This window comes from Palaemon carinicauda, chromosome 22, assembly GCF_036898095.1.
Source record: "Palaemon carinicauda isolate YSFRI2023 chromosome 22, ASM3689809v2, whole genome shotgun sequence".
NCBI lineage: Eukaryota > Metazoa > Arthropoda > Malacostraca > Decapoda > Palaemonidae > Palaemon > Palaemon carinicauda.
In genome coordinates, this window is record NC_090746.1 from 40211027 (window position 1) to 40233526 (window position 22500).

At 36.9% G+C, this 22500-nt stretch overlaps 1 pseudogene; it reads right to left on the reverse strand.

Annotated features, from left to right (window-relative positions):
* The window catches only part of LOC137615848 (glutamate receptor-like), a 146721-nt pseudogene that overhangs the window by 35018 nt on the left and 89203 nt on the right, over window positions 1-22500 (reverse strand).

Genomic DNA, 22500 nt, shown 5'->3' on the forward strand with positions numbered 1-22500 from the left:
TAGTCGGCAGTAGATAATTTTGGAGTATGAAAAAGAAATGATAGCGGGGACATGCTTGTAAAGTTTTCTGAAGGAATCAATCTAAAGATAATAAACTGCTTTTTTTCAATATAAAAGGACATAGAAAATGTACACGGGGAAGCCCAAATGAAGTACAAAAAACAAAATAGATTTGATTCTCGATGAAAAAATTGCTTAATTGTGACAGTGTTAAACTAGAGGGCACTTCGTATAGAAAGTATGCCTTTGTGACGCCAAGTAGTCTTATTTTGCTCTTAATTCTACTATGTAGCCTAATTGTAGTTTGATGTAGCTTCTTCAAAATCTACTTGATTTGTTCTAGGGTCATACCACACATGTCCACCATGTTTTGTTGAAATTTGCACATTCGTTTTTGCGTAATGTCGTTCACACACACACACACACACACACACAAAAAAATATATATTTATCGCTTAATTAACATTGATGTACTTTATCCAAAATGTTACATATTCATCCTTGTGTCATACCAAATATGACTACCAAATTGGGTCAAAATTAATACAGAACTTTTTGTGTATATGACTCACAAACAAACAAACAAACAATGAAAGGGGTGAATACATACCCTTTGCAAAATCTTCAATTTTGGCAAAGGCAAATCGTTAAAGTAAAGCGACCCTAGAATGGTGAGAAGTAAAAATAAGAAAGAAATATTTCTTTTAACGGGAGACTGTGGACCATAAGGATGTCCATATATTTGAGAGAGAAAAAAAAAACTGACCATTACAAGTAAAATATGCCCCAGAAACACATACTTTTATCAACTTTATGAAAATATCATTAGATAAAGGCATATCTAAATTAAATGTATCAATCTGGCGAATAAGGATTCAACATCAAAACTGTCTAACTTATTATTTCGTAAATCAATATTTCCAATTCTGTCAACAAAATTAAATGTATATTTTAAATGGGAAGGTGCCAGACATTGAAAGTACTTTTGCTATCCATTCAGATATATAGTTACGGGTTGTAACTATAATTCTTTGGATTGATAGACTGCCAGTGTCTAAGGAAAGAAAGAGTTAAAAATAATTTTAAGAAAATGAGCATTCCTGCAATAAGAGAAATACCTGATGTGTTTAGTTTAGATATGCAAAATAGGTATTCCCAGCGAAATGATGGAATGGAAGAACATAAAGAAGAAATGAACAGCAATTTGACAAAATTCATATTGAAATCAACGCAAGAGATAGATTGAAACGTTCCTAAACAAGATTAAAGAACACTACAAGGAAAACCATTAGGAAGCACCAAAACTAATAAAGAAGACATTTGAAATGAGGGTAAAATCCGAGAGATATGAAATAAGATTAGCAGAATTATCGAAAGCAATAAAATGAAAAGCCAAGACATTCATAAAAACAATCAGACAAAAGTTGATGGAACACTAAATAATGGAAGAAGCATTAAATTGATAAAAAGAAAACTTGGAACAGGGAGCCAACAGAGATTTCTTTTAAAGGTTCTAAATGGAAATATCAACAATAGAGACGGAGTGATAAAAATTGCAGAGGATTTCTATAAAATACTATTCAAGAGTGATATAAGAAATAACTTTGCCAATAGAAACAATGAAACACCTGAGCCTTTACCAAACGTAACAGTAGGGGAAGTAAAGAAAACATTAAAAGGCATGAAAAGAGGCAAAGCAGCAGGAGTAGATGGCATAACAATTGATTTATTAGTAGATGGAGGAGTTTTCATAGTAGTAAAACTGGATGGATTTTACACAATATTTATTCAAGAATGCTCCATACCTACAGTTTGGAAAACTTATCATTATACTTATTCACAAATAGGAAGACACAAAAAGCCTAAAAAATTACTGCCTGATAAGTTTACTATCAGTAATATATAAAATATCTACAAAGATCATATTAGGCCGAATAGAAAGACAGTTATACTATAATCAACCGAGAGAGCAGAAAGGCTTTAGAAGCGGATATTCAACAACTGACCATATCCATGTAATTAGCAACTCATGGGAAAAACTGCAGAGTATGACAAACCACTATGTATGGCATTTATAGACTATAAGAAAACCTTTGATTCTCTCAAAACTTCAGCAATTATTTAAGCCTTTCAGTGACAAGGAATAGATGAATCTTATGTTAGAACACTTGAAGATATCTATAATGGAAGCACAGGAATCCTAAAACTACATAAATATAGAGATGGGGCATCTCTTAGATTATTCCCAGCATGCCTAGAAGTTTTTAAAAATTTAAATTAGGAAAATGTAGGAATTAATATTAAAAGGGAATACATTATTATTATTATTATTATTATTATTATTATTATTATTATTATTATTATTATTATTATTATTATTATTATTATTATTATTATTATTATTATTAGCTAAGCTACAATTCTATAATCAAATCCTTTTAGTGAGGCCGATTTGCAGACTCGCAGGGGTGCCCTTTTAGCTCGTAAAAGTTTCCTGCTCGCTGATTGGTCGGACAAGATAATTCTAACCAATCAGATAGCATTAAAATTTTCCGAGCTAAAAGGGCACTGCTGCGAGTCAGTGCAAATGTGCCTCATTAAAAAAATTGAGTATAGTTGGAAAAGCAGGATGCTACAAGGTCAAGGGATCCAACAGGGAAAAACATCACAGCGAGGAAAGGAAATAAGGAAATAAATATACTGCATGAGAAGTAATGAACAATCAAAATTAAATATTCTAAGAACATTACCAATATTAAAAAAGATATTTTATGTATAAACTATAAGAAGACTTATGTCAGCCACTTCAATATAAAAACATTTGCTGCAAGTTTGAACTTTTGAACTTCTACCGATTCAACTACCCGATTAGGAAAATCATTCCACAACTTGGTCATAGCTGGAATAAAACTTATAGAATACTGTGTAATATTGAGTCTCATGATGGAGTAGTCCTGATTATTAGAATTAACTGCGTACCTAGTATTACGAACAGGATGGTACTGTCCTGGAAGATCTGAATGGAAAGGATGGTCAGAATTATCCAAAATCTTATGCAACATGCATAATGAACTAATTGAATGACGGTGCCAGAGATTAACATCTAGATCAGGAATAAAAGATTTAATAGACCGAAAGTTCCTGACTAACAAATTAAGATGAGAATCAGCAACTGAAGTCCAGACTGGAGAACAATACTATAAACAAGGTATAATGAAAGAATTAAGACTTCTTCACAATAGATTGATCACCGAAAGTCCTACACAACTTTCTCAATAAGCCAATATTTTGTGCAATTGAGGTAGACACAGACCTAATGTGTTTCTTAAAAGTAAACATGCTGTCGAGAATCACACCAAAAATTTTATAAGTCTCATATGTAGTTATCAATGCTGAGATCCAAATATTGAGGGAAAACTGTCCTATACCTACTTACAATCAAAATTTGAGTTTTGTTAGATTTTAACTTCATACCCCATAATTTGCAGCCATTGCACAAATTTAAGCTAGACCTCTATTAAGAGATTCAGCAACCGCAGATTTATATTCAGGAGATGGAACTAATGCAAACAGAGTAGCATCATGTGCATAAGCAACGAGCTTGTTTTCTAGGCCAAACTACATGTCATGTGCGTATAGTATGAAAAGTAATGGGCCAAGTACACTACCCTAAGGAATGCCAGATATCATATTCCTATAATCACTATGGTGCCCATTCACAACAACTCTCCGCAATCTATTACTTAAAATTTCATTAATGATGCTAAGGAAAGACCCACCCACTCCCAACTGTTTGAATTTGAAAACAAGGGCCTCATGATTAACACGGTCAAAGGTAGCACTAAAATCTAGGCCAATCATACAAACTTCTTGACCACAATCTAGGGATTTCTGTACAGCAATGGAGATTGTAAGAAGGGAATCACATGATCCAAGGCCTTTACAAAAGCCGAATTGCAAACTAGGTAACAGATGATTACCTTCAGCAAATATATTTAGACATTTTGCCAAAAGACGTTCAGAAACTTTAAATAATATGGGAGTTATGGAAATTTGGCGGTAATCATTCAGACTTGAGCAGCCACAAACACATTTATATAATGGAGTAACATTACCAATTCTCCAACAAGTTCTAAAACCTCCTCTTCTTGCTAAATTGTGCAAAATAACAGATAACTTTGAAGCTAAGAAATTTGCAGTCTTTATAAAAAAAAACAAAGGAAAAATACCATTGGGGTTCACACCTCTAAAAGCATCAAAGTCCACCAAGAGAGCTTTATTTTCATGATATCGAAAAGCTAAATTAGTTAGTTTAGCTTTGGGAAAACAGGAATGAGGAAGATTGTGCTTCTCATTACTCTACTTATTGTAAAACACATGAGCCAGAAGGGTTGCCTTTTCCTTAGGACAGTGAGTGACTGAATAATCTGGTTTAAATAAATTAATAATTGTATCATCTACACCAAATTGTGCAGATTTAAGGGTTACCCACCACTTATGTTCCTGGGTTGTACCAGAAAGGGCTTTTTTTATGGTTAAATTGTATTTCTTTGCAGTTGAAGCATAAACTCTGAGCAAAAGCTCTAAGCTGAGTATAGTTATTCCAAGTCATGTCTGATCTGTTACCCTTCCAAAGATGATTGGCATCCTGCTTCTCCAAATAAACACGTCTACAATCATCATTGAACCAGGATTTGTCTGTCACTCGGTACCTTAGCACACGAGAAGGGATACACCTATCAATCATGATCAATAAATTTTCATTCAAAGGAACAACAGGATCAGCACTATTATACAATTGTGACCAATTCAAGCCCAAATGATCACTCAAAATGCCTTCCTGTCAGCTTGAGGCTTTATAGAAAACTTACATGAGTATGATGTATAGTGGTCAGGCTGCTCAGTCTTCATCACTAATGAAATCAAGGCATGATTAGATGTCCCAACTGGAATCGGTGTATATGAGTTTCAAGCAACTAACCGACCTGCGAGTAGCTTCACTTATGATTTGCTCACAGCCTGATTCAAAGGTCTTAAGCCATAGGAGAAACTAAATTTAACCACTCCCTATGGTGAGCATTGAAATCACCAGCAAAAACAAAAGAGACCTTTCTATGGCCTTGTATCTTAGCCATAATGGTAAGAAGATAGTCGAATATAGAATCATCTATGTCTGGATTCCGGTAAATCGAACACAAATAGAAGCTGTTATACCTAACACAAACTTTTATACCTGAGTCTTATGACATTCACATTCATCGCAGGACTTATGAGAAACTGGGTACTCGGTCCTAATATATATTACCCTTTTCCTGGCCCTAGGAATGGCATACCGTTTCAAAATTATTGGCCACTTAAAACCAGTTATAAGAATCTCAGATGAGTGCCTTATATTAGAAACCAAATTTTCTGAGCACCAATAAATATCATGCTGTCTGAACGCAATTGTAAGGTCTTGAATATTTGCATGACGACCACAAATATTGCAATACAGTAGATGTCACTGACAAAGTCTAGGACGTACTAGTCCCGGATTTCACTCAATGTGTCCAGGAAGCATAAGAATTAATGGCAATAAAGAATATACATCATACTTAAAAACTCAATTAACAATAATCATAACAAAATCATATACAGAAATATAAATAAAATAATTGATAAAACTGGTCAAGATGGCAGAGCCGAATCACCATGCCAGGCTGAAGACCCTAAACGATAGGCACTTCAACTGAAGGGAGGGCAGTAAGGAGGGTCTTGAAAAGTAAAAGAAACTTATAAGGAAAAGGCAACCTCTTGATAAATCACCAGGCAACCATAGCCTTTCTACTAAGCCTTCCCAAAACACCATTTGAAAAAAAAAAAAAAAAAAAACAAGAGGAAGAAAAAAAAAGTATAGAATAGTGTGCCCGAGTGTACCCTCAAACAGGAGAACTCTAACCCAAGAGAGTAGAAGACCATGGTACAGAGGCTATGGTACTTGCCTTTTCCTTAGGACAGTGAGTGACTGAATAATCTGGTTTAAATAAATTAATAATTGTATCATCTACACCAAATTGTGCAGATTTAAGGGTTACCCACCACTTATGTTCCTGGGTTGTACCAGAAAGGGCTTTTTTTATGGTTAAATTGTATTTCTTTGCAGTTGAAGCATAAACTCTGAGCAAAAGCTCTAAGCTGAGTATAGTTATTCCAAGTCATGTCTGATCTGTTACCCTTCCAAAGATGATTGGCATCCGGCTTCTCCAAATAAACACGTCTACAATCATCATTGAACCAGGATTTGTTTGATTTTGGAGTGTTCTCGTAGAGAGCTGTTTACCATAGCTAAAGAGTCTCTTCTACCCTTAGCAAGAAAGAGTAGCCACTGAACAATTATAGTGCAATAGTGTAGAAGGATTATTTGGTAATCTCAGTGTTGTGAACTGTATGAGGACACAGGAGATTGTGTAAAGAATAGGCCAGACTATTCTGTGTATATCTAGGCAAAGGTAAAATAAGCCGCAACCAGAGAGAGGGATCCACTGTAGTTCTGTCTGGCCAGTCAAAGGACCCAATAATAGCAGTAGTATCTCAACGGCTGGCTGGTGCCCTGGCCAACATACTACCTTAACCATTTAAGATTTCCAGATGACATTGTTCTATTTAGTAAATCATGAGAAGAATTGCAAAAGATGATGGAAGATTTGAATAGAGGAAGCAGAAATGTAGGACTGAAGATGAACACGAGTAAATCTAAGATAATGTTCAATGAAAATGCAGACACAACAAATAAATATTGTTAATGAATATACGTACTTAGGACAGACAGGGGTTTAATTCTCAGGTCATGAGACAAAAATCAAAAGGACAAGCAGGATATGGAGAGCTTTTGATAAACAAAATAAGATTATGAAAAGTATATGCATCAGAAACTTCGAACCTTACCGAAGCCCCAGAACATAATCTAGTTACAACTCAAAGAGCTATGGAAAGAATGATGATGGGAATAGTGGTAGTGTCCTTGCCTGGTGATTGCCAGATTGGGGTTCGAGTCCCAGTCTGATTCATTAAGTTCCTTTGGTCGCTGCAACCTTACCATCCTTGTGAGCTAAGGATGTGGGGTTTTGGGGGAACCTATAGGTCTATCTGCTAAGTCATCAGCAGCCATTGCCTGGCCCTCCTTGGTCCTAGCTTGATTGGAGAGGGTCTTGGGCGCTGATCATATGTAATATGGTCAGTCTCTAGGGCATTGTCCTGCTTGATAGGGCAGTGTCACTGTCCCTTGCCTCTGCCATTCTTGAGAGGCCTTTAAACCATTAACCTTTAAAAGTGCTTACGAGAGCAAATTAAAGTATATGATAGTCTAACATCATGTAAGAAAAAGAAATGGACATGGGCAGGAAATGTAATGAGAATGATAGATAGTAAATGGACATAAAGATTAACAGAATGGGTCCCTGGAGATTGCAAAAGAAGTAGGGGAAGGAAGAGAAGACTATAGATTGACGAGCTAAGAAAATTTGTGGGCATAGACTGGAATTGAAAGATCATAAACAGACGGGAGTGGAAAGATATGTCTAAGGCCTTTGTCCTACAGTGGACTAGTTATAGGTGATTATATATATATATATATATATATATATATATATATATTATATATATATATATATATATATATATATATATATATATATATATATATATATATATATATATATATATATGCATATTTATGGAGCTGGTCTAGTGTAGAGTAAATATTTTATTCATGTATTTCATTATTTCATTTGTGTATTTAAGAGGTGTATAGCCAGCTTGTAAGGTGAGCTCCTCTCATATAGGTATAAGTAATTGTATGTAAATTGCATATGACTTTCGTCATTTATTTCATTTTATTTTTTCATTCAAGTCAGTGTATGTAAATTTACATTATCTTTAAGAATTAACTTTTTATTTCACATATTTTGTTAGTAAGTCTTATGCACTCTCGAATAAGTATGCTGTACGAACCATGCGAGGTATGAACGAGGGCTAATGTAATTTTTACGAGGTATTACTCATGTTTGTGAGAGATTATGCAAGTGTTATATTTCCACGTGTTAGGAATGTTCTCGAAAAATCCAGAGTTAGTTTTATCTTTTTTTATTGCTTTGAGGACAGAGGTGGGCAGAGTTAGCTGAGAGAGGGTTACCTTGCAAGCAAGATTCGTTCCTGTTTTCTTATCTCGGTGGCAAGCTTACGCTGCTAGAGCCTACCCCCAAGACACGCGAATAATCTATTTACCATAATCTAGAAGTTTTTAAGTCATTCCCAGGAATACTTATCAGCAGAAGAAATCCAGCCTGTCCCAGTGAAATAGCCAACATCCTTCTCCTCAAGTGCATCGAGTGTGTGCCCTCTCTAAAGTGAGTAAGTTTTTTAACAACATATATCGTGTGTAGTGTCTTCAAAAGTTACTGAAACTTTGAGGGTGATTTCAAATTTATTATGTTATTGTATGTGCTGGTATTATATAAATTTTTGTGATTGACCCTGTGTGTTTAGGTCAAAACAGTGAAGTGTATTTGTATTGCTATCGGGTCAGAAAGTTTGTGTTAGCTAAAAACACGTAAGTTTATAAGTTACTTTTAAGTAAATTTCAATAAGCCTTTAATCATTATTGTTAAGTGTTAACTATTTTTCATTAATTATCAAGATTAAATATTTGTGTAAAATTTAATTTCCAGTGAAACAAGTGATTATATAATTTTCATAGTATAAAATTATCTTGTCTTAGTCTAAAGTTTTATTCAGATTTAATATGTCGAGTCGTGATTATATAATTTTCAGAGTGTAATATTTTTTGTCTTAGTCTAAGGTTTGGTTCAGATTTAATATTTCGAGTGATACATTTTGGTGATAATTTTCTGTATTAATGTTATAAATTTTTACAGAATATATTTATTTTTGTAAAAAGTGTATTATTTTGATCACCAGTATTTCTTACAGAACTCTCTCGTATCCCTGTTTAAGAATTGAAGGAAGAGGTTGTTTTGAATAGTTCTTAATAAAAATTTTCCCAGTTTGTTTTGAGTGTACATAAGAGACCTTTGGATATTAAGTATTTATATATATTGCTGTCTGGGAGTTATGTAATTTTATCAGAGCTCGGGTATTATTCAAGTGTAATAGATTTCTGTAAAAAACAAACAGGTGGGTTTGGAATACTGTAATATATTTTTTAGTGCCCAGACCCGGGACCATAATGTATATTTTTTGGTGCCCAGACCCTTGGTATCGAGCAAGTCTGTTTTAGATATTGGTGATAACAGGAGCGTGTTTTCATTAAAGGTTTGAACAATTTAGTATTGATAAGATTTTGTGCATTGTTAGGATATATTTTTTTGGAGAGGTATGAAATCTTTTGCAAAGTATAGATGGCACAGTTTAATATCCAAGAATTTTTGAAAAACCCAAATGTTCAGGAATTGTCATAAGCTAATGTAACTAAAGCTCAGTGGCTCTCTATTTTAATGGCATGTGGTGCCCATGCAACGAGTGGAATGATTAAAGCTCAAGTCAAGTGTCTAGCCTTAGAAGCATTAATAAACTTGGGAAAGTTGTCGGAAAAAATATTGTAGCAGATCGTAAATTGTTGGAGGAAGCTGAAGCAGAATTCGTAGCGAAGTCAGGATCAGCTAAGCTAGGAACCGAAGGAATGAAAGCAGATAGGAATTAGAGGCTGAGATTCGACGAATTGCAGTAGAAGAGAATTTGATTAAGTTGAAGATGATGGCAGAATGGGAAGAAAGAGAAAGAGAAGAAGCACGACATGCGAGAGAAATGGAAGCAAGACTGAATGAAATAGAGGCAGACCGAGAAGAAAGAGAGAGGGAAGCAGGACAATGTGCGAGGGAAATGGAAGCAAGATGGAAGACAGAGAGGCAGAAGAAGCCAAAGAGATCGCGAGACATGCGATAAAAATGGAAGCAAGAGAAATCGCAAGATGAGAAGAAAGAGAGAGAAGACAGGAAGAAAAAGAGATAGAAGAAGTGAGACACGCAAAGGAATTGGAACTGTTGAATGCTCATGCAAAGTCGGCAACTCAGACATAGATGATCCCTGCTATGCCCGATCCCATGTTTAATGTGATGAAGGCCCACAGGTTAATTTCAAAATTCACAGAAGAAGCTCTCGATGAATTCTTCGATCAATTTGAAATGGTCGCGTCAACGATGGAATGTCCTGAAGATTTTGCAGAGTGTTCTCATTGGGAAAGGATGCAGTGCTTATCTTTCCTTATCTCAGGAACAGAGGAAGGAGTATCAAGATATAAAGAGGAGCGTGATGCAAGTGTATCATATGACCCATGAATATTATAATGAAAGATTTTGAAGGTTGAAAAGGGACGAGAAAATGACTTTCCTGAATTTCACTTATAAGGTATGACGATGTTTTAAGAGATGGATAGAGACTGCTAACGTGAGGGAGAGGGCTGATTTAGAAGAATTGATAGTACTGAAACAATATCTACGAGAAATTCCTGAACATATTCGAATGTACTTGAAAGAGAGAGAGGTGAAAAAACTTGATAAAGCCGCTTCGTTGAGTGAGGATTATAATATTATCACTCTTAAAGTCTCCTCGGGTATGAAGTTTCAACTGTCGTTCCAACCAAGTGTCAAGTATTAACCGAACCATTGAAACCAGTTCAGTAATAACTATGTGAACGAGTTCAATAGTTACAGCAGAAGTAGCACTTGCACTGTTCCAAAGCCGAATGAGATAGTACCAGAGCAACAATTGTCGAATCGTCCTCCTTCATGTATCGTGAAAGATGTGCAGAGGGTTAATATTGTCTGTTATAAGTATGGCAAGATAGGCCCTATCAGTAAGGAATGTTGGTCAAACCAACCGAAAGCAGTCACCCAAGTGGTTAAGGATAATTCAACTTCACAGAATGCTAGGATGAAGAAACAATCTGGAAAGGACGAAGAGAAAAATAAACCAGCTAACTTTTGCACGAGGAACAGGACAAACCCAAACAACGTGGATGCTTTTAAACTGTATATTTATGAAGGTATGTTAGCGGCAATAGATAGGAGTGAGCAAACCCTGATCACCATATTGTGCTACACAGGTTGTAACCATAGTGAGGTGATACGAGGTATACAGCTTTTGGTGGAGCAGTGTCTCACAGGATACTTGGTTATTTTGAAGGGAATAGGAGGTTAGGAGTTTACCCTTATTTGCCATTTGAAACTGTCATGCGGGTTGGTGACAGGTCATTTTGATACTGTGGTAAAGGATTCATTGGCTGTCGAAGGAGTAGAAGTCCTGCTGGATAATGAGGATGGTGGAGAGCCGTTTGTGCCTTGTCCCATTGTAACAGAGAAACCATTGGAGTACTGTCCTACGATTGAACTTGAGACGGACTACCAGTATCTGTTTCCTAGTTGTGTGAGGACTAGGACTAGGAGTATGACAAAGAAAGTGGTTGCTAAAGAAGAAAAAGAAATTAATGGAGCGATGAAATTGGAGGATTTGTTTTCAGAAGAAGAGGATTCCTTTGATGGTATGCAAGAAGAGAACTCCGGAGAGAGCCCAAAAGAAGAGTAATGACAGACGAGTGGACAAGAAGACAAAGAAGAAATGGACATAGAAGCAATAGAAAACTCAGCATTAGAAGTAGGACAAATGAGTAAAAAAAGGCTGATAGGATTGCAATGGAAGGATGCGACGTTAACAGAGTTATTGGATGAGACGGAGTTATTGGATGATGGATGAGATGGAGGCACAACAGCCTCCCACCTGTTATTATCCTAAAGATGGGTTGCTGATGAGGAAACATAGACCCACCGATATCCCTGGGAATACCGAATCGAGGATACACCATCAGATATTAATTCCCACACCGTTGAAAAGACAGGTGAGCATCGTAGCGCACGAGACAGGACACATAGGAATAAGGAAGATGATGGAGAAGATTAAGAAACACTATTTTCTGGCTTGGCATGCATAAGGATGTGAGCCAGTTTTGTCATGCACGTCACATTTGTCAGATGGCTGTAAAGCCCGACGAGTTTCTCAAGAAAGCTCCCTTACACCCAATTGAAGTACGAGGAGAACCCATCAGCAAAGGACCAAGTAAAATGTTCGTAGAAAAAGGGAAGGATCGAGAGGAAATGGATGTTGGAAATGTCAAGGATTTGAGGAAAAGGATCGGCGAGTTAAGGAAATTTTCCCTAGAAGGCGTAAAAAGAGTCAAGGAAAAACGAAGAAAATATTTGGTATGAAGAGTACGAACAGACAGGTTGTAGTAGGACGCCAGTTGATGGTTTACTCCACGATAAGGAAACTCCCTCTCGCCAACGAGTTTCAAGAACCATTTCGGATTTTGGAGAAGAGCAGTGACTGGACCTACGTTATCGAAATACCAGGAAAAAGAAGAAATCAAATGAAGGCCATATTAACTTTGAAACTGATACTACAAGCACCAGATTCCAATCAGAAATTACTTATCCATGTGGCTGCATCGGAGAATGGGATTGGAGCTATCTTATTGCAAGATGATAAAAAAGAAATTCTTCACTCTGTTTGTTTTATGTTGTCAAAGCTGAAGAAGCATCAGCGAGTCTAGTTGACAGTTGAAAAGGAACTGCTGGCGCTGGTCGCATGGATAAGCAAGTTGGAAGTTTACATGAACAGACCACAGAATGAAGAGATGACCCTCTACTAGGATCATAATCCTTTAACTTTCGTTAATAATATGAAGAATAATAATCAAAGGTTAACTAGGTGGTCATTATGTTTGCAACCATATTGTATTAATGTAGAGCATATATCAGGTAAAGATAACGTGGTTGAAGATTATTTATTTTGGGCTGAATTGGTGGATTCAAGCCAGGAATGAATAATCTTTTTTTGCGGGGAGCTATCTTAGGAAGCTGGTCTAGGGTAGAGTAAATATTTTATTTATGTATTTCATTTGTGTGGGTATAAGGAATAGTATGTAAATTGCATAAAACTTTCGTCGTTCATTTCATTGTATTTTTCATTCAAGTCAGTGTATGTAAATTCATATCATTTTTAAGAATTAACCTATTATTTCACATATTTTCTTTAGGAAGTCTTATGCAATCTCGAATAAGTATGCTGTACGAACCATACGAGGTATGAAGGAGGGCTTATGTATCTTTTTTCATGTTTTTACGACGTATTGTGTCATTTTTGGGAGAGATTACGCAAGTGTTATATTTCCGCGTGTTTGGAATGTTCTCGAAAATCCAAGAGTTAGTTTTATCTTTTTTTAATTGCTTCGAGGACGGAGGTGGGCAAAGTTAGCTGAAAGAGAGTTACCTTGCAAGCAAGGTTCGTTCCCCTGTTTTTTTATCTTGTTGGTAACCTTACGCCGCTAGAGCCTGCCCTAAGCCATGCGAATAATCTACTTAGAATAATCTAGAAGTTTTTAAGTCAATATATATATACGCCCACCAGGAGTGCATATCAGCAGAAGAAATCCAGCCTGTCCCAGTGAAAGAGCCAACATCCTCTCTACTCAAGTGCCTCGAGTGTGTGCCCTCTCCAAAATAAATACGTTTATTAACCAACATATATTGCGTGTAGTGTGTCCAAATGTTACCGAGACTTTGAAGGTGATTTCAAATTTATTATGTTACTGTATGTGCTGGTATTATATAAATTTTTGTGATTGACCTTGTGTGTTTAGGTTAAAACAATTTGTACTGCTAGCTGGTCGGAAACTTCATGTTAACTAAAAACACTTAAGTTTATCAGTTACTTTTATGTAAATTTCAATGAGGCTTTAATCATTAGAGTGTCATGTATTAACTATTTTCATTAATTATCAAGATTAAATATTTGTGAAAAATTTAATTTCCAGTGAAACAAGTGATTATAAAATTTTCAGAGTGTAATATTTTCTTGTCTTAGTCTAAGGTTTTGTTCGGATATAATATTTCGAGTGATTCATTTTGGTGATAATTTTCTGTATTAATGTTATAAATTTTTATAGAATATATTCATTTTTGTAAAGAGTATTATTTCGATAACCAGAATTTCTTACAGAGCTCTCTCGTATCGCTGTTTAAGAATCGAAGTAAGAGGTTGTTTTGAATAATTCTTAACAACAATTACCCAGTTTGTTTTGAGTGAACGTAAGAGACCTTTGGATATTCATTTTTTTTATATATTGCAGTGTGTGAGTTATATACTTTCTTCAAAAACTCGGGTAGTATTAAAGTTTAACAGATTTATGTAAAAACAAACAAGTGAATTTGGAACTCGGGAGGTGTGTGTGTGTGTGTGTGTTTGTGTGTGTATGTGCATATACACATATTATGATTAAAAATTTTTAGTTGTAAATATATACTAGGAGATGACTTAAAAATTTCAATCTTACTTGAAAGGAATAGCGAAGAAAGCAGTGATGGATCCACTGTAGAGAGAGGCAATCACAATAGCAACTAAGCATCCAGAAATAGTTACTATTCTACCCCCATTTCCTCGAGGCCAATCACTATCATTACTACCTGAAAATTAATTAAAACAGCAGATTAAAAATTCCAAAAGAAATATGCTGAGACACCTCCGAGTAAATTAAATCCTTATTCAACGTAACTTCAGAGGTTTTTGAATAGCAAATTTTATACTTACCTTGATAAATAAACAATTTTAAACAATTTGCCATTATATGAGGTAGGTGTGGTATCTGGACAAAATCACGATCAAACGTAGACTCAATGTTGATCATGATTACGAGAGTAATAGACAACACCACTGCACAGGCAACAATACTCGCCATTACCTGCACCGAAAGAAAATAAAAAATGCACTGAGCAAATGTCTTTCAAAAATCTATAAATAGAAAATTCTTAAAAAAACCCACGTATGTCGAAAATATGACACCACCTATGGACATTTCTATAAGTATTAGATATAGTGCATCCTTAGTTTACTCAGACCACTTAATCAACCTTCATCTAATCACATAAATGGCTTTAGCATTCATTCATGAAAGGAAAATTGTTGAAAAACACATACATAGAAAGGGATAAATACATGCATATACATAAATACATACATCCATCTATGCATACATACGCACACACATATATGTATATATATATATATATATATATATATATATATATATGTATATATATATATATATATATATATATATGTATATATATATATATATATATATATATATATATATATATATGTATATATATATATATATATATATATATATATATATGTATATATATACAGGTGTATATATATATATATATATATATATATATATATATATATATATATATATATATATATATATATATATATATATATATATAGGTGTATATATATACAGGTGTATATATATATATATATATATATATATATATATATATATATATATATATATATATATATATATATATATACAGCTGTCGAATTACATAAACTGCTGAGTTCCAAACTCACCTGTTTATATTACATAAGTCTGTTACCCTTCAAAAATAATACCCGAGCTCTGCGAATATTATGCAACTCCCACACAACAATACATAAAAACACTGAACATCCAAAGGTCTCTTACGCTATTCTGAAAACAAAACTGGGTGATTACTTTATAAGAACCATTCAAAAACCAACTTCTTACCATGATTCTTAGTCAGGGATTACGAGCAAGCACTATTGTGATATATTGGTGATCGAAATAATACAATCTTTACTAAAATAAATATATTCTTTAGAAAGTTACAATAATGATACAAAACGAATTAACACCAAAATTAAATTACTCGAAATATTAAATCTGAACAAAAACTTATACTAAGATAAGAAAATATTACTTTATGAAAATCATACAATCACTTGTTTCACTAGAAATTAATATCTAATTTTCATAATAAATGAAAATAGTTAAAACTTTAACACTCTAATGATTAAACACTAAATGGAATTTACATAAATGTAACTGTTAAGCTTATGTGTTTTTGGATCACACGAGGTAACTGAACAGCTAAGCCAAAATAAATGTGTTTTTCCTTAACTCATAGGGCCAGTTACAACAATTTATGTTATACAAGTACTTTTATTAACACAATACACTTGAAATATCATTCAATGGACTCATCAACATTTGAACACACTACACACGATATATGTTGGATAGAATTTGCTAATCACGTTTGAGAAGGACACACACTTGATGCACTTGGGAGGAGAGAGGGCAGGCAAAATTTGGCTCTTTCAAAGGGCTATATATATATTGACTTACAAATTCTAAGTCGGTAGGGGTGCAAGGCCTAGCGACGTAAGGTTACTAACGTAGAAAATTGAACAGGGGAACAAACCTTGCTTGCAATGCAACCCTCTCTTAACTAACTCCACCCACCTGCTCCTCGAAACAATAAAAAAAGAGTAAATCTACTTCGAGAATTTTCCCGCACACTCTAACCACGTGGAAATATAAACATGATGCAATACCTCGTGTTCACACCTCGTCTTCAAACCTCATATGTATCATACAGCATAAATGAGGTTACACAAGACTTCGTAACAAAATACATGAAATAAAAAGCTATTTCTTAAAAATAACGTAAATTTACATATATTGACTTGAATGAAAAATACAATGAATGATGAGTCTTATGTAAATTACATATATTAATTAAACCTATATGCTGCAATTACGATTTAACTGTAAGTGGAAGAGTATACCCTGAGTTCTGTCTGCACTTGATGGACGATTGCGTGGCTCCAGTTGTTTTGGGACATGACTTCCTACAGTTACGCAAGCAAGTCAGCGTAGACTTTGGTGGGACGCTACCACCTTTGGAGCTAAGCATCCAGTCACCTTGTGCTCTGATAGCGGCTCAAATTGAACCGCCAGCCATCTTCGACAATCTGACAGTCGACTGTCACCCGATACAGGTGAAATCCAGAAGGTATTCCAAAAAGGACTCCGAGTTCATCAAGAAAGAAGTAAAAAGGCTGCTAGAGGAGGGCATCATCACACCGAGTCGCAGTTCGTGGAGAGCTCGAGTGGTAGTCGTCGATCAGTGTGATAAGAAAAGATTGGTCATAGATTACTCTCAAACCATAAACAGATTCACCAACCTAATTGCTTATCCTGTTCCAGGGATCACCGAGATGATTGAGAAAATTTCTACTTACCACTACTTCAGCTCCATAGACTTGAAGGCAGCATATCATCAAATACCATTGAACATGGCTGATCGGAAATTCACGGCGGATGGAAGGCTGTTCGAATTCATGCGTTTGCCTTTTGGAGTAACCAATGGGTCTACCTGCTTTCAGCAAGTTCTTGACGAAATTATTGGTAAGGAACAACTAGAGGGTACGTTCGCTTACATAGATGACATCACGGTCTGCGGTCACACACGTGAAGAACACGACAGAAATCTGAAACGCTTTCAAGAAACTTTATTGAAGTATGGACTTACCATAAATGACAAGAAAAGTGTTTATGCTCTAACATCAATCTCAATTTTGGGCCATGTAGTGAATGATCACCAAGTCCTACCTGACCCGGAGAGAATGCGTCCGTTGCTGGAGATGAACCCTCCGGACAGTACCCCTAGTCTCAAAAGAACGTTAGGACTCTTATCCCACTATGCAAAGTGGGTACCAAACTTCTCCCAGAAAATTCGACTTTAGTCGGAGTGAAAACTTTCCCGATGGCCAAATCCGCAGAACAAGCACTGGAAGAACTAAAGAATGAAATATCTCGAGCTTCACTTGCTACTATAGATGACGAAGCAGTCTTTGTAGTCGAAACAGACGCCTCTGCTGACGCCGTTGCAGCCTCATTGACACAAGAAGGAAAACCAGTGGCCTTCTTTTCTCGCTCGCTCTCAGAATCGGAGAAACGACAATCGGCAGTGGAACGCGAAGCATGTGCTATCGTAGAAGCCATCAAGAAATGGCGACGCTTTCTGCTTGGACGTAAATTTAGACTCATAACTGATCAGCAATCGGTGCGTTTCATGTTTGACGCCAAGAACCATGGCAAAATCAAGAATGAAAAAATAATGCGGTGGAGGCTGGAACTGAGTTGTTTCAACTTCGACATCACATACAGACCTGGATCAAAGAACCAAGTAGCAGATGCTCTCTCTCGTGCCTCAGGATGAATGGCTTCACTTACCTGTACTCAAGGAGACGAGCTGACTCAGCTTCACAAGCACCTGTGCCATCCAGGAATCAGAAGGATGACCCACATCATAAGACAGATAAACTTACCCTTTACCATTGAAGAAGCCCGGACTGTCATACGTAAATGTCAAACCTGTGCTAAGATCAAACCTAAGTTCTCCAAAGAAACAGGAACATTGATAAAAGCTACCAGGCCATTCGAGCGTCTGGCTATCGACTTCAAAGGTCCGATGCCGTCCACCACAAAGAACAGATACATTCTCAACATAATCGACGAGTACAACAGATTTCCATTCGCCTTTGCAACAGAAGACACCTCAGCGAGTACCACCATTAAATGTTTGTCTACTCTCTTTTCAGTTTGGGGCCTGCCCGAGTACATTCATTCAGACAGGGGACCTGCTTTCGTGTCGTCAGAGTACCAAAAGTTCCTTCATGACCGTGGAGTGGCTACAAGCTACTCGTCTGTGTATAACCCCCGTGGCAATGGCCAGATCGAGAGAGCCAATGGAACTTTGTGGCGCACCGTAAGGTTAGCTCTCACTTCTCTCTCCCTCCCTATAGAAATGTGGGAGGCTGTCCTGGATCAAGCATTACACAGCATGAGGTCCCTTCTGTGCGTCGCTACGAACCAAACACCGCACGAGCGCATGTACCTGCACCCCAGGAAAGCAACATACGGGCAGGCGGCTCCATCGTGGATGACAGAAAATGAACAAGCTCTTCTAAAGAAAACGGTTAGGAAATCCAAGTACGAACCTGAGGTCGAGGAAGTTAGACTCCTGCATGTCAACCCACAATGGGTTCGTGTTGCGCACCAAGACGGCAAGGAGTCCACTGTGTCGACTCGTCACCTGGCTCCTGCAGCTAAAGTATTCAGTCCAAACACCTGTCACGATAAAGGAAGCCGTCATATCTTCAACATGCGAGAGAATGGTAAGACTCCCATTAATCAAGGACCCACCCTCCCACCTGGAGACCCCAACCAGAGAACGGAAAGAAGTCAAGTGGATACAAAACAAGACCAGGGGAGGGAGCCCGCAACCGACAGCAACGAACCACAGAACCGCCCACCCCGGGAAAGGTACCGTTGAAAGGAACACCCACAGAAACGTCAACCTCAGAGGCGCCTCAACGCACAAGTCGCACTAGGCGCCCTCCAGGCTATCTCTCAGATTTTGTCCTAGATGAGTGGGAGTAGTATGGGTGGTTAGTGTCCTTATGTCAATGTGTTCATTATGAATTAGTAGTTATAGGGCCTATTGTTACCAATGTGTTTTTTTTATGTGAGATGAGTCCAGTTATCAAATAAAATAAGTACTCATGAGTTTTGTAATATGAATATGAAATTTGTAGTGCCAATAAGGTGAGCCTTGTAATGCAAATGCGATGTAAGAATAATTACAGTTGGTGTGAAATCAGTGAATTCATGTTTTGTTAGGATGCAGATGTGTACTGTACTGTATGTTCTTCTTCTCAGTGGGGGTGAATGTGGTGTGAATTGGTAACTGTGACTGCTGGTGTTTGTATGCTTGCTTGGCAACATTGAGTCCCTAACACTGTACCGGCTTGGCCAACACCTTGCCACAACTTTAAGCTGAATAAAGCCAACGGTCCAACAACTGTGTTTGGTATTCCACACTGAGCTTATGAGGTGGATATCTATCTCTTAAATACACAAATAAAATACATGAATAGAATATTTACTCTATACTAGACCAGCTTCGTAAGATAGCTCCCCCCAAAAAAGATTATTTATTTTGAGCCTGAATCCACCGATTCATCCCGAAATAAATAGTCTGCAACCACATTATCTTTACCTGATATATGTTTTACATTAATACAATATGGTTGCAAACATAATGACCACCTAGTTAACCTTTGATTATTATTCTTCATCTTATTAACAAAAGTTTAAGGGTTGTGATCCGTATAAACTGTAATCTCTTCATTCTGTGGTCTGTGCATGTAAACTTCAAACTTGTTTACTACTGCTACCAGCGCCAGCAGTTCTTTTTCAACTGTTGAGTAGGCTTGTTGTTGCTTTTTCAGCTTTGACGACATAAAATAGAGAGGGCAAAGAACTCCTTTCTTGCCTTCTTGTAATAGGACAGCTCCAATCCCATTGTCCGACGCATCCACTTGGATAAGGAATTTCTTGTTGAAATCTGGTTTCGAAGTTATTATGGCCTTCCTTTGGTTTTTCCTTTCTCCTGGTATTTCGATAACGTAGGTCTAGTGACTGCACTTCTGCAAACCCAGAATGGTTCTTGGAACTTGTTGGGGAAAGGGAATCTTTTTATCGGTGAATAAACCAAGACCTGTCGTCCTACCGCAAACTGCCTGTTTGTACTTTTCATACCAAACCTTTTCTTAATTTTTCCTTATCTCACTGATCATTTTCCTCAAATTCTTGACATATTCTTCACCTGTTTCCTCTCGATCTTTCCCTTTTTCTGCCAACATTTTAATCGGTCCTTTGCTGAAGGGTTCTCCTCGTACTTCCGTCGGGTGTAAGGGAGCATTCTTGATGTACTGGTCAGGCTTTCCAGTCATCTGACAAACGTGACATGTAGGACAAAACTGGCTCACATCTTTATGCATGCCACGCCAGAAAAAGTTTCATAATTTTTCCATCCTCTTCTTTATACCTCTGTGTCTGGTCTAGTTCGCTATGGTAATCACCTGTCTTTTCAACGGTGCGGGTATCAATATCTGACAGTATATCCCCCATTCGTCATTCACAGGGATATCGGCAGGTCTATGCTTCCTCATAAGCAACTCCTCTTTAAGATAATAGCAAGTGACACACTGCTGCACCTCCGTCTCATCCACCACATGGTACAATAACTCTGTTAACATCGCATCCTTCCGTTGCAATCATATCAGCCTTTTCCTACTCGCTTGTTCTACTTCTAACGCTGAGTTTTCTATTTCTTCCAAATCCATTGCTTCCTTATCTTCCTGTTCATTCGTCTGTCATTCCTCTTCTCTCGGGCTCACTCAGGAGCTCTTAAAAGTTCATTGCTCCTTCGGTTTATCTATCTTTAATTGCAGCCACTTTCTTCATCATACTCCTAGTCCTCACACAACTAAGAAACAGATACTGGTAGTCCTTCTCGAGTTCAGTCGTAGGACTATACTTCAATGGTTTCTCTGTTACAATGGGACATGGCACAAACGGCGCTCCACCAACCTCATTACCCAACAGAACGTCTAATCCTTCGACAGCCAATGAATCCTTTACCGCAGAATCAAAATGACCTGTCACCAACTCGCATGACAGTTTCAAACGGCAAATAGGGGTAACCTCCTCACCTCCTATTCCCTTCAAATCTTCTGTGAGAGACTGTTCTACTAACGGGTGTACACCTTGTGCCATTACACTATGTTTACAACCTGTATCGTGCAATATCTTGACCGGGGTTTGCTCGCTCCCATCCAGTGCGGCTAACATATAGTCATAAATGTACGGTTTAAAGGCATCCACGCTGTTTGGGGTTGTCCTGTTCGTCGTGTAAACCTTAGCTTGGTTATTTTCATCGTCGTCCTTTCTCGTTTGCTTCTTCGTCATTTCATTTGTGAAGTTGAATTATCCTTAACCACTTGGGTAACTGCTTTTGGTTGGTTCGATCAACATTCCATACTGATATGGCCTCTCTTGCCACACTTATAAAAGACAATATTAACCTTTTGCACATCTTTCACGATACCTAAAGGAGGACGATTCGACGATTGGTGCTCTGGTACTATTGCATTCTGCTTTAGAATAGTACCAGTGCTATTTCTGCTGTAACTATTGAACTTGTTGACATAATTATTACTGAACTGTTTTCCATGGTTTGGCGAATACTTGACACTTGGTTGGAACGAAGGTTGCAGCTTTGTACCTGAGGAGGGTTTACGACTAATAATATTATAATATTCACTCAGCAAAGCAGATTTATCAAGTTTCTTCACCTCTCTGTCTCTCTCACTCTCTCTCAAGTACGTTTGAATATGTTCAGGAATTCCTCATAAATACTGTTCCAGCACTATCAATTCTTCTAAATCAGCCATCTCTCTCACAAACTTCGGAAATTTTCCTTATAATATCTAGGGGTCATGTGATATACTCGTAGCATGCTCATTTCCACTTCTTGATACTCCTTCCTCGGGTCCTGAGACAAGGCAAGATAAGCACTGCGTCCTTTCCTAATAAGGACACTCTGCAATAACACAGACCATTTATCTTCTGACCATTCCATTGTCGATACGACCGTTTCAAAATGATTGAAGAATTCATCGGGAGCTTCTTTTGTAAATTTTGGAATTAACCTGTGGCCGTTCATC